Genomic DNA, 15,501 nt, shown 5'->3' with positions numbered 1-15,501 from the left:
TTTGAGTTTAATTTGGGTCCAAACTATCATCCCACATTTGAAGTGTTTGTGAATGTCAGAAATATGGAGGTCACGCTAAGTCTTATGGACTACACTGAAAGAAGGGAAGTGTGGCCTCCCCGACGAATCCTTCTCGCAGGTAATGAACGACACAATTAATTGTTGCTAGCAATGCTAGAATTTATCATGGATATGAAGTTGGGTGTAATTATAACACCAGTTAAAACGCATTTAAATAATGGAAGCTTTAAAATAGATGTGATCAAAAACAGATTTAACCCATATCAAATTATTATATGTAAGCTTTTGATTCAGACACATTATTCCTTACAGCTAAATGAATTAGTGCCATATAAAGGTGAAACACATATTCAGTAATATTAATAAGAATTAATGTAATAATTTATTTCCACAGTTGTGAACTTAGTAAGCTGATTAGTGTTTTCCCCAAAAAGTTTCAAGATGATTTTTAGATTTTGACCTAAACTAGGATATTGTGATCTGTGAAGTACTTTATTATTACTAGTGCTGTTGACATGTTTCTAATGTTTTCTTAATTAAAATATATTAAAAAGTAACTGGATTGTCCTGTTGATCAGTTCCTAATTGGATAAGGTTTTCATGACAGATTTTTCTATTTTGTTACTAACATCAGGCCAAGGGGTAGGTCGTCCAGCTCACAGACGGCTCAGGGGTACGAACTCAGTTGCAGTAGTTGATCATTTTTTTCTGTTCCACACAAAACTTTCTAAAAAAGTTGAATCTTTTTTTTGTTTGTTTTAATCAGAAGCTGAATTTGTGGATAACAACAGAGAGTTTCATCAGTGATGGCGATTGCTGATGGTCTGAGGGCCCAAAACATGATTACAGGTGAAATGTACAGGGAAGTTCTTGCTAGAGAGTCATGTCCAGACAAAACAAGACAGTTGTTGGTTGCTCTTGACTCTGGAGGAGATATTGTAAAAGCAGAATTCTACAGATTGCTGAATGAGAATGAACATCGTCTAGTAGATGATCTGGACCCAGAAGCCAATAGACCACAGTAATGCTGACTAAACATTAGAGAGGACCTTCAGTCAGTTTGAGACATGCAGCTACAGCTTCTTAATATGTATATAAGAGAGATCCAGGTGCCTTTTTAATAAATTCAGTACAAGATTTACAAATGATATTTCTGGCATGAACATACACCACAAGTTTGTGTCAAACCTTAAGATCATGTTCTGAGAAATAACCAAATAACATCTTGTGACCATCTGAACAATGTCAACATGTGTTTGTCTGCTGATTTTGCTTATCTAATGTACCTGTGAAATGCAGAATCTAAAATATTTCTTCATTTATGTCATGCTTTAATGTTTGTTTACAAAATTCTCAAACTATATATGCAGATTTACATTTTAGGTTCAATTTGAATCCTTATATTTGGTGCTCGTCGTATGTTGAATTAACTATATGCTTATGGATTAGTTTAATATGAGGTATGTGTGATGCTGTTACTGTATGGCAATATGAGTCATTATGTTTTCATTATGTTCATTATGTAAGATGTTTTCAATTTATAATACTGTGAAAAAAATATTTTTTATATTTTTCTTTAAAAAATTTATCAGATGAATAAACATAGTTCATCATAAAATGAAGTGCAGGTTTTTTTAATGGGAGCATGAGGAAGTGGATCTCTTCACATGTACATTGACACTATAAACACACATTGCACGTTCTCTGATACGTATGTCAAATTGATTCGTCATTCATTGTCCTCTTGTAATACATAAAGTAGGCTATGTCAAATAAGTCTCAGTCATTAAATCATGTGACATTTATAGTTAATGAAAATCATATAACCAATTCAGGTGTGTCTTCTTAGTTATCCAAGTTTGGTCTGTGTACTTAAGTTCCTGTCTGTTAAGTTTGTGTTTGTCAGGTTTTATATGTCAATGTTACGTCTGTCTTCCTCCTTTGCGTGCAGTATACCGGTGTGTGGATCTGTCACAGAGTCTTAACCTGGATGTGACAAGTAGGATAAAATTTCAAAAAACTAAAAAAGGTAGGAGTGAGGGATGCTGAATTACAGCTGGAAAAATAAACAATGGAATTGTTATCTATTTTGGAAAGCCAGAAAGTACATACTAACAGTGTGGAAGATGACTTGGGGACTATATTTATAACATAACATAATTAAAAAACATTTTGAGGTTTTTTATAATTGCATGGTTTATATTTCTTGTGGAAGTTGATTACTTTGCACTGTGGACATGATCAAATTGATTGCATATATCAATGAAAAGGTGTGTAAAATACAAAGCAGTATTTTTAATGTTCATTGTCTCAGTTTAAGTGATGAAGAATACCTAAATATCTAAAATATATAGCCATTTCTTATATTATCATCATTATCGTATCATTTTAGAGAAAACATGGGTAAGCATATCATAAAGACAGAAAGTCACTGGATAGCAGAAATGTCCCACATAACATTGGTTTAACAATGTATTTGAAACAGAACTGCATCTGTTGCATTGTATTAATCTACAGTCGTGGCCAAAAGTTTTGAGAAATACATAAATATTGGAAATTGGAAAAGTTTCTGCTTAAGTTTTTATAATAGCAATTTGCATATACTCCAGAATGTAATGAAGAGTGATCAGATGAATTGCATAGTCCTTCTTTGCCATCAAAATTAACTTAATCCCCAAAAAAAACTTTCCACTGCACTTCATTGCTGTCATTAAAGCACCTGCTGAGATCATTTCAGTAATCGTCTTGTTAACTCAGGTGAGAATGTTGACGAGCACAAGGCTGGAGATCATTATGTCAGGCTGATTGGGTTAGAATGGCAGACTTGACATGTTAAAAGGAGGGTGATGCTTGAAATTATTGTTCTTCCATTGTTAACCATGGTGACCTGCAAAGAAACGCCTGCAGCCATCATTGCGTTGCATAAAAATGGCTTCACAGGCAAGGATATTGTGGCTACTAAGATTGCACCTAAATCAACAATTTATAGGATCATCAAGAACTTCAAGGAAAGAGGTTTAATTCTTGTCCGGAGTAGAAAAGGTGAGCGCTACGATCAGTCTTGTGTCATGCCAACAGTAAAGCATCCTGAGACCATTCAGGTTGGAAACTCCCCAGATCTTAATCCCATTGAGAACTTGTGGTCAATCCTCAAGAGGCGGGTGGACAAACAAAAACCCACTAATTCTGACAAACTCCAAGAAGTGATTATGAAAGAATGGGTTGCTATCAGTCAGGATTTGGCCCAGAAATTGACTGAGAGCATGCCCAGTCGAATTGCAGAGGTCCTGAAAAAGAAGGGCCAACACTGCAAATACTGACTCTTTGCATAAATGTCATGTAATTGTCGATAAAAGCCTTTGAAACGTATGAAGTGCTTGTAATTATTTTTCAGTACATCACAGAAACAACTGAAACAAAGATCTAAAAGCAGTTTAGCAGCAAACTTTGTGAAAACTAATATTTGTGTCATTCTCAAAACTTTTGGCCACGACTGTACATGCTATACAATAGCTAAAATGATTACTTGTCACACTGTAGATCACACTATAGAGTCAGTGGCAAAATGGACCCGTTAGATTTGAAAACGAATGAAGAGTTGCTGTTTTTCTTCAACCGGAAAAAGGCAGAGATTTCCTGCATAGAACAACCGCACAGACTCCTCACTCAGCTGCGCGACCATAACCTGGTGCCGGAGAAACTTTTTGAGGTAGAAGCACGCTCACCTTTACACATCCTCTCTCTCATCCACTTTACTGCAGTAAGCCTTATAGCCTTATATAGTAACTCACACTAAACAAAAGGTTGCACTACCCTGGTTTTAGTAACTTGCATGTTCCACCATGGCAATACAATGTTGTTGTTGTGTTTGTTTGGTCATTGTACTATAATAATCAGGGGTGTCTATGAAGGGTGTCTATGAGGTTCTGGACTGGCTGGAGAAAGATAGACCTCAGGACATACGACAGTTTTGGCGCTGTGTGTTTGAAGATCATATCCTGCAGCTGTATCCGACACTACGCATGCTCAGAAACAGTCTGCTGGACAGTCAGTAGTTTTGATTATTATCAGCTTTATGTTTTGTTATCTAGAGTCCCACACTGTGTTACTATGCTGTGATTGAGCAAGAATGGGTTCATTGATATATACAGTATATTTTTATTATTTTCTTTGACCCAGGCCCTATCAAACTCAATGAGAAACCTCTGGATATTGAGACAGCAACAGAGGAGGAGAGTGAAGGAAAGACAGAGAAAGGGAACGGGAGGAACTACAAAAGAAAGAGAAGTCAAAATGATAGAAGTGAGGATAATGCTTCATCACCCAGTCGGGAGAAACCAGCTAAAAAACCCAGATGTGAGTGCCTGAACTGCAACAGTTTTCTTCAGGGTTATAGTTAAAGAACACTGTCTGAATGCAGTAATGTGTTTTATTCCTTAAGACTCAAAAACAAGCTTCGGTTCGGTAGAGGAAAGTGATCCTGAAGATATCCGGGAACAGGGAGGGAGAGGAGGAGGTACAGAGTTTAGAGGGAGAGTTGTGAAAGAAGAAGACATGGCAGATCGGTCTGTTTTTCAGGCTCCCTCTTTACCAGTCACCTGTGTTTCACTTATAAGTGATGAACTCTTAGAAGAGATTGAACCTTTGGAGTTCAGAAAAGAACTTTAAAGTTCAAATATGAACTTCCAACTATCAAGGTTCAAAGTTGAACTTATGGGTTCTATAATGATCCACTGGTTATTTGACACACGCTATTAGTTCTTTTTAGAACCTTTGTTGCAGCAGATGGGTTCATTTAAGAACTGTTGTCAAGGTTCCTTTATGAACCTTTTCAAATGGACTGTAAGAATTTAACCATTTTGTTATTTTGAGGCCCATAGTTTGGTTTTAGTCCCTGAACTTTTCACACACTTTAATTATTAAAGACCAATCACTACATAATTGTTTATATGTTAGTTTAAAAAGATCTTGTACAATTATGAGCAAAAAAATGTTTTGATGAATTCAAGGGCATGGGTGATGGTACTGCTTTTTCCCCCCAAGATATAGCCAAGCCTGTTTATCGAATTGTGATCTTGATTAAGGTGCTAACAAAAATTAATGTGGGATAATAATAATAATAAATTGTGATAAATATGGCAACAATTTATTATTATTATTATTATTATTATTAAAACTATGAAAAATATGTATTTTTATGCCAAAAAATAAAAAATTCGGAATACATAAACATTTTCATCTTTTTTTTTATATTGACTAGAATAATAACAATTCAATAACAATTTAATTTCACGTAACTAGCAGATTCATAATAAAGTCATTTTATTTTCATTTTGTAAATAATAATAATAATAAAACAAAACACTTAAAACAAGTATAAGTTAGAACGTTTGTTTCTGCCCAAACAACTACTTTGATGCACGAGGCACCAGCAGATTGACTGGAGAAGCGACAGGAATACCTGAGGTAAGATAAAATTATAAATAATTGTTGGAACTCATTATGTTATTTTTCTATACAGCAGCAAAACAAAACTGATTGTATTCAGAACTGTGAAAAAGGTAAGAAGAAAAAAAAAATACTTTAATTTAATTTGTGTTTATATGTGTACCCCTTCACCTATTTTTCCTCTGTTTCCTGTCTAGAGCACACTATTTCAGTAACATGATACTGATTAGAGAGTTTTGATTTACATGGCTTATTGTAGGCGGTATAATAACCATTGCTATATATGTTATTTACTTTTATCTATATTAGTTTCTGATCATGTTTAATTTTTTATTCCCATATTAATGGACTGGTTATGTGATATCAAGACATTGTTCTCTACACTGTAACGCTTTTCTTTATACAAATTGAAACAACAATGAGCACAGAGGTGAATCAGTGGACAGTCCAAGATGTGGCTGATTGGTTGACAATTGGTTTCCAGGATTTCATCCCTTCATTTCAAGGTTGATCTCACAGAAATGCCTACTCTTTAAATGTCCACTATACAGCAAACAAACATTTTTCCTAATTAAACAAATTCGACATATTGGACTTTATCATCAAAATGAACCACAATTTGAACTCACATGTGGATTGAACAGTTGTGTCAACAATCAACAAAAATTGTTTTTACAGAGAATGAAATCGACGGGGACACTTTTGTGAACCTAACTGAAAATATGATAGCTAAAATATTTCCAAAGATGAAGGACCAAGTTAATTTTTTGAGATTACAGGAAAGCCTAAAGACGAAGATGCCCTCTAAATCCACACACACCAGTATTTTATGGCCAAAGGTATGTAGACAGCCCTACTAATTACTGAGTCTACATTTTTCAGCTATAGCTATTGCTAACAGGAATTTTAAAAGGAAAGTGTATGTTAGGGTTAGGGTTACGTCCTATGCTAATCTTTACAATAACTTGAAATGACAATAACATGGACACATAATGAATGTCTTCAATGTGTTTTGTTGTTGTTGTTGTTGTTGTTTAGAATGAGGATTTATCTGTAATCCAAGATATGTATCAAAAGAGACCAATGACCCTAGAGGTAAGAACCACAAATGAACTAATCATCAGGAATTAAGAAAAGCATTAAAGTTTACTGTTAATAAATAAGTGCTTATGTTTGTGGATAGGCTGAGTCAGGAGAAGATGATTACAGCATGAGGATCCACTTGGAGAAAATGAGAACAGAATGCTCAAAGAAGACACCAAATATCAAACTTTTGCAGGACTGCATGGCACGGACAAGGAATGAGAGGGCAGACTACATGAAACATCACTCCATAAAAGATATTCTATCATGATACCCAGCTCTTAAAATCGCTTCTGTTGTAAGACAATTGAATTCCAAATTTTTACTTAAAAGTAGTGAACATTTGCAAATTATTTATTATTAATTATTTATTTATTTGTTTGTCAACAGCTGTTATTAGAATTTGAAAGCAGATTGGATGCACACATTGAAAAAAATGTTCTGAAAAAATAGAAGTTGGGGTGAATATCCGTACAGAGTTGGCTGAAGCGAAAAAAAAAAAACATGTTGATTTAGCACACAAAGGTAATGAATGAAAGAATGAAAGAATGAATGAATGAATGAATGAATGAATGAATGAATGAAAAAGGAATCACTAATGAAGAATCACTATTTTATAGATATTAAAGATACAAATCATAATTAAGGTAAAACACAATATTCATGGACATTTTCACAATTTTATATTAGGTCTCTCAATGGCTGCTGCTGTCCTGTTGCTTCCACTTTTATTCAAGGAGAGTACAAGATCTCTCTATCTCATTTAAAAATATAAAATCTGTTTTTCTGCCCCTTCACTTTGACTGTGTCGAGGTTCCACTATAACAGCAGCAACAACACGAGTGTTGCTGTGTTGCAAATAAATTTGCTGTGTTGCTGTAAATTTCTTCACATTCACATGATGTCACAAAGTCACAGAATTCTTAGTAGCTAATTTTGGAAACATTTTATAAAAGTTTGGACCAAAAATAATTATCATACAATCAAATTATAAATATTGTATACCATATATAATATTATACTCTTTTTGTTTAGGAACCAAGCATACCCAACCCTGTACTATGTATAAAGGGACGTGCCTTGGATACAGAGTCTCTAATTAAAATAATGATGGAAGGCGAGAAGATCTGCGAAGTATTCTTCAAAGATTAAAAACACCCTGAAGTTCATTGAAAAGTATTTAATGTGCCACAATACAGAAAACAAAATGCCACCTACTGTAATTAAAATGGCCAATTTTTTATTTGACTGAATATATATATAAAATGTTTTGCAGGTCAAGGGGTTGTATATTTTCGATTGCAACCGTATATATATATATATATATACAGTATATATGTGTGTGTGTGTGTGTGTGTGTGTGTGTGTGTGGCAGGGGATGTAAATATGTGATATTATATTATATAACATGATATTAGTCTTGTTGTAAACACCATTTTTATTTTTTCATGAAAAATATTTCCGTTTTCTATTTTGCTTTATTATATTGCTTTTTTTTTAGTCAAGAATTGATCATATGAATTATAACAGTATTGCTATTTATTTATTTATTTATTTATTCATTCACTTGTTTGTTTAAAAGAGAATATTTATAAATAGTAAATAATATATCTTTTTCATGGGTGATGTGATTAAATTCTATAAATATTCATAAAAAAAATTTTTTATAGACAATTACAGGTTGTGTCTGTGTTGTGAATTGGTATAAAAAAATAGTAGTATATTACATAATAATAATAATAATAATAATAATAAATAGTACCAAAAGGGTGCTTTTAAAAAAGGTTCAAAAAGGAACCCATGTGGGTCATTAATTCACCTTAATGTAAAGGTTCCAATTAGAACCTTTTCACAAAGGGTAAAAAATAACCTTTAAGGTTCCCCCACAGTTGCAATCCTTAGGAACCTCAAAAGGTTCATTTTTGAACCTTTTCTTCTAAAAGTGTGGGACACTGTACAACGACAGGTTTGCGTCAGGTACGCTATTGCACAGATTTTTGTGCAGACCTCAGTTTGTTTTGTCTGTGTCGAAGGATTGAGTGGGAAGTGTTTCTGTTGTGTTGCAGGGAATCGTGGGAAGTGTATACGTACTGAGGAAAGATGGTTCACTCCGGAGGAATTTGTAAAGCAGGAACAGACTCTCACTGATGGACACTGGAAGAAAGATATACTGTGCCATGGAAAAACGCTCAACTTTTTACTCAAGGTAACAAATGGGAGAGATAGCATATAAAAAGTATGATTATTTATTTATTCATTTATTTATTTGTAATTTCTAGAAAGGGATCTTGCACATCCATTCCCTTTTGTGTGAATGTGAAACATGCAGTTCTCAAGAGAATGATGTGGTGAGAAACATTTCTACCTGACATTTTTAATCATAAGCAGCCATCAAAATAATTTATGATACTTAAATTCTTTTCAATGTGTACATGATCATTAAAATAATTTTCATAAAATAAAGTCTAAACAATAAAAATAACTAAACATTTTATGTAACATAACATTTTTATTTTATTTTATTTTATGTTTATTTTATTTTTTTACATTTTATGCTTAAAGAAAACTAAGCCTATTTTATTATATTTTATTGCATAGTGACATTAGTTTTATGATAGTTAATGAAATTTTGGGCAATTTCATTACCGTATGCACAAAAACAACTTTAATATGAAAAACAATTCATAAATTTTGTCATTTGGTCACACTCCACTTGTTCTAAACCTGTATTGATGAGTTCCCCTTCAGTCGAATCACTTCAAGATTGCTTGAGAGACCAAAGAGTTCTTCAGAGTTCATGCTCCCTCCTGCTGGCGCGCTGCCAAAACTAAAAGAGTGTTTCACAGAAAGAGCATTGTTTGGCAGCTGCCAGCTTGATCCTGCGGGCGGCCGTTTTCACGGCCATATAAAGCCTTTGCATTCCAGCAAGCAGCCCCGGCGAGTGCACGGTTGCCCCCGCGGCGCCTCCCTAGGCAACCGGGATCACAAAAGAGCAATTTCTAGCGGCCGTTGGAGACGTTCTCTTCAGAATGTCTTTTCGGCCGCGCATTTCTGGATGTGGTGGTTTCCTCTCCTCAGCGGACGGACATGAACGCTGCCTCACGTGTTTAGGTTTTGAGCACGCTGAGGCGGCGTTCACGGATGGTACATGCCCACACTGTGAAAACATGACCATGGCCACGCTGAAGTCCTGCCGCTCGTACGCGAGCCGGCTCCCCCCGCCCCCCTCCCGCGGTCAGCCGTTGAGCCGCCAATGCTTTTCGGCCACCGCGGTGAGGCCCGGGGGGGACATTCAAGTTACGGTAGAGAATGTTCCGCCGGCCCAAAAAGCCCAGTGGACTTCTCTGTCTCAGCGTGACCCCGTCGAGTTTCCGCAGCAGCATGCTTCCCCGCCCGCCGGGCCGAGCGTCTCCTTCGGTGCTCTTGCAGAGGATGAGATGTCTATCACAGACTGGAGGGAGAGTCAGACAGTGACACATCTCTTCCTGCAGCGCAGCGCCCGCTCGTGGTCGCTGCCCCCTCGGAGGTTGATGTCGAACTGTCGGCTATGCTTCTCCGGGCAGCCAGGGGGATCGGTTTGGAGGTTCCCCAAGAGCCTCTGGCCGATCCTTCTAGGCTGGACGATTGGTTCCTGGGGGGGGCACCGGCTCTCCCCCGGTCCCGTTCTTCCCGGAGATGCATGAGGAGCTGACAAAATCGTGGCACGCTCCTTATTCATTTAGAGCGCGCTCCAGCTCCTCTTCCCTCGCCACTCTCGATGGCGGGGCAGCCAAGGGTTATGTGGCGGTCCACCAGGTCGAGCGCGCCGTCGCAGTGCACCTTTGCCCGTGGGGCGCGGCCACCTGGCGGGGCCCTCCGTGTCTCCCTTCCGGGGTGTATAGGCTTACTTCTGCCCTCACGGGCCGGGCTTTTCACGCCGCTGGACACGCTGCCACCGCCTTGCATGCCATGGCAACACTGTAAGTGTACCAGGCGCAGGCACTTAAACACCTGCACGAGAGTGGTCCTGACCAGGGGGTATTTGAAGAACTGTCCGTTCGGACACGCATGCCGCTGTCCTGTGTGTGGAGGTTGCAGTCCTACTGGCGAAGGATGCAATCGAGCCAGTCCCTCCAGCCGAGATGAAGTCAGGGTTCTACAGTCCCTACTTCATCGTGCCCAAAAAGAGCGGTGGGTTAAGACCCATCCTGGATCTCAGAGCTCTGAATCGGTCCCTTCTCAGGCTGCATTTTAAGATGCTCATTACGAGGCGTGTGCTCACATGCATTCGCCCCCAGGATTGGTTTGCAGCCATCGACCTGAAGGACACGTACTTTCACGTCTCGATTCTACCTCGACACAGACCCTTCCACCGGTTTGCCTTCGATTGCCGAGCGTATCAGTACAAAGTTCTCCCCTTTGGTCTGTCCCTCTGCCCGCGTCTTCACGAAGGTCGCGGAAGCAGCCCTGTCCCCTCTTTGGCAGGCAGGCCTTCACATTCTCAACTATCTCGACGACTGGCTTCTCATAGCGCACTCGCGAGATCTGTTGTGCAAACAGAGGGACCTGGTGCTCCAGCACCTCAGCCATCTGGGCCTTCAGGTCAACCGAGAGAAGAGCAAACTCTCCCCAGTGCAGAGGATCTCTTTTCTCTGTGTGGAGCTGGACTCGGTCAATATGACAGCCCGCCTCACCAACGAGCACGCGCTGTTGGTGCTGAACTGTCTGAAATCATTCAGACACAAGACAGCGGTTCCTCTCAAAACATTTCAGAGGCTCCTGGGGCATATGGCAGCTGCAGCCATGGTGACGCCGCTGGGCTTGCTTCATATGAGACCGCTTCAGCGCTGGTTATACGATCGAGTCCCGAGATGGGCATGGCACGCGGCTGAAATCGCTGCGTGCCATTCACGTACCAGGGGAACTCAATCGTGCAGCCGATCAGCTTTCACGGCAGTCCACACACCCTGGAGAATGGCGACTCCACCCCGAGACAGTCCAGCTGATTTGGAGTCGTTTCGGGGAGGCCCAGATAGAGCTGTTTGCCTCCCTTGAATCCTCCCCTCCGGGGCCCAAGTACGCCTTTCCCCCAGTGAGCCTCCTTGCACAGACCCTGTGCAAGATCAGGGAGGACGAGGAGCAGGTACTGCTGGTTGCGCCACACTGTCCCACCCGGACCTGGTTCCCAGAACTCATTTCCCTCGCGGCAGCCCCTCCCTGGAAAATCCCCTTGAGGAGAGACCTTCTCTCTCAGGGGATGGGCACGATTTGGCACCTGCGTCCCGACCTGTGGAACCTGCATGTCTGGCTCCTGGACGGGACGCGTCAGACCTCGTTGGCCTTCCACAAGCCGTGATAAACACTATCACTCAGTCCAGGGCCCCCTCTACGAGGCAGGCTTATGCTCTGAAGTGGGGTCTGTTTGTCGACTGGTGCTCCTCTCGAGGAGAGGACCCCCAGAGATGCACGATTGCAGTTGTGCTTTCCTTCCTGCAAGAGAAGTTGAAGCACTCTTTGTCTGTTTTGGAGGTCAGCAGAAAGGGAATGCTGTCTCTAAACAGAGGTTGGCCCAATGGGTGGTCGAGGCAATCTCCCTGTCTTATCTATTTCAGGGAGAGCAATGCCCCTTAGGACTTCGAGTCCACTCCACTCGGAGCGTTGCCTCGTCCCACGCGTTGGCTCATGGCGCCTCTCTAACAGACATCTGCAGAGCTGTGGGTTGGGCGACACCCAACACCTTCGCCAGGTTTTATAACCTACGCGTAGAGGCTGTGTCCTCCCGTGTCTTAACTTAGGCGAACGGGAGGCCGGCTAGTGCCGGCTTGCTGTGCCTTTCCCACGTGGATCCGTGCGCTATCTCCCAGATTGTTCCCTCCGGCGAACCCTGGGTCCTCCATGCCCCGCAATCAGGGCTAGGTGCGGAGTAGTTCTGACTGTGCTCCTGCCTGGGTCTCCTTCGCCCCGCAGGTTGTGGCTTATTTTATTTTTCCAGCGGAGAAGATCGCTGTTTCCCTCGTATATCTCGTATATGGATATATTGAATTTTTCTTTATTTCCGCATGAAAAGAATTCATGTGCTCCGCCCCCAACCCCTGCTTCAGTACAACTGGTACCCCTGTGGGGCCCCTACTCGGCCCCCAGGGCGTTGGGAAGGTTACGTTCATACCCGCCTGTGGACACGTCCGCCTGTCTGCACGTGGCGTAGGGCGTAACGCGGCGTCAGGCCGGTGGCCCTTTCCATGGGTCTAAGTTCCCAATGTAACGTCGAAGTGATTCGACTGAAGGGGAACGTCTAGGTTACATAGGTAACCCTCGTTCCCTGAAGGAGGGAACGGAGACGTTACATTCCCATGCCACGACCTGACGCCGCGCTGACGCCGGGCTCTCCTGGCTCTTCAGCAAAAGCCTGAATGAGTGGTGCGCGCCGCCATCTTATATACCCGTATGTACGGGGGCGTGGCCGGCACGCACGTCCACTCGCCAATTTTCAATTGGCCTTTTGAATAAGGCTCAGAGATGACTGGTCTCTCAAGCGAAATCCCAATGTAACGTCTCCGTTGCCTCCTTCAGGGAACGAGGGTTCTCTACGTAACCTAGACGTTTCTTTCTTTTGTTCCCTTTATGATTATGAAAATAATGTCAAAACACATGTAAAAATCTTGGACATACAATTACAAATACTTAATTATCTTCATACTTTTTCCCCATTTTGCAGTGAATAATGACTTGTTGTGCTTAGATTCCTATATATCAAAACAAGATTGTAAGATAGAAAATCAAAATACATTTGAGTTTATTTCTGTGATGATAAAATGTTATGTTATGTCATGTTGTCCTCTGACTAGATGGCCCAGAACAATGATGCCGAGTGTTACATGTGTTGCTCGGAGAAAGATCTTGTGTGTTGTGACGAGTGTCCACGAGCTTTTCATTCACACTGTCACATAGCAGCTGTAGATGAAGACTCACCTGGGTAAGAGAGAGACAAACAGAACAGAAAAAATTAAATCAACAAGTGTACTGTACCTTCATTATATATATGTGTGTATATGTGTGTGTGTGTGTGTGTGTGTGTGTGTGTGTGTGTGTGTGTGTGTGTGTGTGTGTGTGTGTGTGTTTGCTTATAGGGAATGGATTTGTACCTTTGTGTGTTAAGAAAGAGTCAACAATGGTGTGAATCCACAAACATGTCTGAACAAGAGGCGCGCGCGCACACACACACACACACACACACACACACACACACACACACACACACACACACACACACACACACACACACACACACACAAATTCAACATCTTAATATAGGTGCTCATATTTTGTAACAGCCTTCAATGCCTTAAAGTACTGCCTACATAGGCTGCTCATCAGGTTTCGAACAGAAACAGAGTAATTAATGTAAGGCTGCAATTGTGGATATGTGTGTTGTTTGTCATCTTTAGCACTGCCACTACCTCCTGTTATGTGTGTACAGAGAGGTTATCCAGAAGGTGTTTGTTAAGGATCCATGCAAAATGGTGAGATTCTTGATTTTTCTTTTAAATGTCACTTAACTTCAGAATTTTACTCTTTTCATGTCTTAGTTTAATTTAAAATAGTTTATAAATAGAATAGAAATGATGAAAAAACTAACTTGAAATTTACAATGCATTAAAACCAGAAATAAAATGACTTCCAGGTGCCCAGATACTCTGAGTTCATAACTCAGCCAAAGTGGCTGGACAAAATAAAGCAGAAGTTGGAAAGTGGTGCGTATCAGACGATAGGAGCGTTCGTCTCTGACTTTCAGCTCATTTTCAGCAACTCCAGCAGGTTCAATAGGGTAAGGTTCACTGAAACAAGTTATGTAATAAATACATCACCAAAAGACAAATCAAGAGATTGTTCAAATTAAATAATTTTTGTTCTTTAAAGGACAATGAGTTTGGCCGAATGGGTGCCAGGCTGAAGAAAATGTTCGGTATCAGTATACTATAACAGTCTTTCAAAGATACAATTGAGATCTGGGTTTTAAATGTCATCATTGTAACCATTGCAATAATGTGGTACAGGGTAAATTATTCTTAGATGATAACATGCAAGGTTTATTCTATTAGAGATTTTATTAACTGTCAAACTACTCATGTTATTAATAGACTAGAATGTCATCAATGTAAGATTTTTTATATTGGTAGAACAAAAAGACGCACAAAGAACACAAATACGCCATCAGTAATGAAGAATATCCTATGGAAAAACATTTTCAAATGAATGCATAAAAAGTAATCCTTCGATCCATAGAATACAAGGTATTGACCATGTGAATATTACTGTTAGGAAAGGAAATAAAGAACTTAAACTTATCCAAAGAGAGACATTTTAGATTTAAAAATTAAAGGCTAATATGTATCCAGGATTAAATTAAGATTTTCCTCCTTTTTTTTTTATAATTTTTTATTATGTTTTTTTTATACTTGAAATCAAATTTACTGAGTATGGAAATATGCTGTTTTTGTGAATGTTTAACCCTTGTGCGACCTTAAGGACATTTTTGTCCATTTCAGTTTTGTTTTTTGTTATAAGTGTGCCTGTGTATTTTTATTGACATTTTAATATTTCACCCTCACCCTCCTTACAAAAAATACTCACACTCAGGACCTTAAGGACAAAAGTGTCCACATTGAAACCCATTAAAACTGCAATTTTTTAACCCAGGGCCATTTGACTATAACATGATGCAACATTTGCTAATAGGCATTCATTCTATCGGCAAGGCTTCAAATTTTAAATTTTTACCATTTTTTACTAGATAAGCATATAAAAGAAATACTCCCCTTTTCGTGTTTTCTGCTTATGCATATTATAGTCTATTATAGAGTCAATTGGAAAAATAATGCAGCTATAATTGTGTGGGTATGTTGGTATGGATGTCAGAGTGTGGTTTGCATGTGTTTACTGAACATTTTATGGATGTAATTCGTTTGAAAG

At 39.6% G+C, this 15,501-nt stretch overlaps 1 pseudogene; it reads left to right on the top strand.

Moving 5' to 3' along the window:
* The first annotated feature begins 827 nt into the window (after positions 1 to 827).
* On the top strand, positions 828 to 14,511 carry LOC141317419 (nuclear body protein SP140-like protein; annotated as a pseudogene).
* Positions 14,512 to 15,501: the final 990 nt, after the last annotated feature.

Source organism: Garra rufa, chromosome 1 (assembly GCF_049309525.1).
Source record: "Garra rufa chromosome 1, GarRuf1.0, whole genome shotgun sequence".
Lineage (NCBI taxonomy): Eukaryota > Metazoa > Chordata > Actinopteri > Cypriniformes > Cyprinidae > Garra > Garra rufa.
This window is presented reverse-complemented; position numbering and strand designations above follow the sequence as displayed.